The 1,656-nt window shown below is 52.5% G+C and overlaps 1 long non-coding RNA gene across 1 annotated transcript; it reads right to left on the reverse strand.

Moving 5' to 3' along the window:
- Positions 1-615: 615 nt before the first annotated feature.
- On the reverse strand, positions 616-1,416 carry LOC116571694. Its single transcript, XR_004277950.1, has 3 exons — positions 1,396-1,416; positions 906-950; positions 616-796 (listed from the first exon to the last, which is right to left on the reverse strand). It is a non-coding gene; the product is annotated as an uncharacterized LOC116571694 (long non-coding RNA).
- Between the last annotated feature and the right edge of the window lie 240 nt (positions 1,417-1,656).

The raw sequence follows: 1,656 nt of genomic DNA on the forward strand, positions 1-1,656 counted from the left end.
GCCGAACTGTCCTGGACTTTAAAACTGAAACGCAGGCTAGTAAAAGAACCCTGGGCAGGAGTGAGTGCTCCTGCTTCGTCCTACCTCCGTTTCTGACCTGGCTTAAGCTCCTAGCCCTCTCATGCTGTTGGCGCCCCACTGATAGAAAGACAAGGATTCCACGGTGCTGTCCGTGGCAAGGGTCCCAGGTGAAAGAACCAGGTGATGTAGTTACAGGTGACGGGCTCATGAGCAGACATGAGCTGCAAGCCAGACCCCATCCTTGCTCCCTCCCCAGCTGCCCTCCAAGTCCTGGCAAGCTGATGGATCCCCCGTTCTGTACTGAGTTTGAGAATGAAGGGTGGATAGGGTCAGTTGCTAGAGAGGCCATGGCCCATGCTCCCTTTTAGATAGAGTATGTTTCCGTTGAGCCACAATTTCCACGCAACATTTTATGGCAAGAAAGCCCCTTTACTTCTGCTTCTCCATCACAGCCTCTCTGTGACTCTGTAAATGGCACAGAGGAGGGAGGCACAGAGGAGGGAATAGGTGTCCTCAGTGTTACACAGCATACCAGTCTAAGTTCTATACCCAAAAAAAAAAAAAAAACCCAAAATCAAATTGAATGTAGGTATTTTCAGCACGTTGTGATTTAACACAGGAGTGAGGTGTTTGGAGAACCACTGGAAGGATGGAAGGAGCAAGTTCTAGGTTGAACCTCTTGGACTAACTCCCGGAAACAGATAGAGCAGAGGCACCTGGACAGCCACTGTGGGAATTATGCTGGAATCAAGAACTTGCTTCAAGTACGCTGCTTCTGGGGACTCAGGATGCAGAAGCAAGACAGAAAGGTATTAGTTCCCACACCACACGAATGCCCCACTCCGCTTATGGCCACAGAGAAGATGAGGGAGACAATGGAATACCTTCATCTCCAGCCAGGGTTTTGGGAGAATGGAAGCAGGGGAATCCTGGTGGGCAGAAAGGGGAGAGAGATCAGAGTCAGGCAGCCCTATGGGCCCCACACCCAGCACCAGTTCCTCTGGGCTGCATGACCTTGGAGAAATCCCTGTCCCTTGAAGGCCTCCACTTCCCCATCAACAAAATGGGTCAATCGCTTCTCCCCTGCTGGATAGGCAATGAGGGCAAAAGGCCAGGCTGTACATTGAGCCTTCTGTTCCCTGGCCTCTGCCTGCAGGCCATGCTCTCCTGCCAAAAGTCAGCAGGATCTGTGAGCTCAGGCCAAGAAACAGGGGGAAGGGGTGCGTATCCTGGAGGATAGATGTCTGCTCTGGGCATCTCTGCCTCACCGAAGCTGGTCCCTGCACCTGCAGCAGCCAGGACATCTTTTGTAAATAAATCAAGATTTATGTCTCCCACCTGAGGTGCTGTAGGGGGTGTGACAGAGGTTCTCACCTGCAAGTGTTTCTCTTGCAGAGCACTTGCAGGGAACAAGCCCCATCAGAGATGGAGGTTACCACGGGGACCAGGAAAGCCACACATCACAAATGGCTGGGTCTGAGTCACAAGATGACTTCTCTGTCCTGTTGCCATCAACACAGGCTGCTGTGGCTCCCAAGGAGAGTCCCCACCCCGTTCAAGCGGCTGAACTTAGTAAGGAACGGCTGTCACCGTTGTGGCCCATTTGGGGACACCACACCCCTTTGAGTACCTGAG

This window comes from Mustela erminea, chromosome 13, assembly GCF_009829155.1.
Source record: "Mustela erminea isolate mMusErm1 chromosome 13, mMusErm1.Pri, whole genome shotgun sequence".
Classification (NCBI taxonomy): Eukaryota; Metazoa; Chordata; class Mammalia; order Carnivora; family Mustelidae; genus Mustela; species Mustela erminea.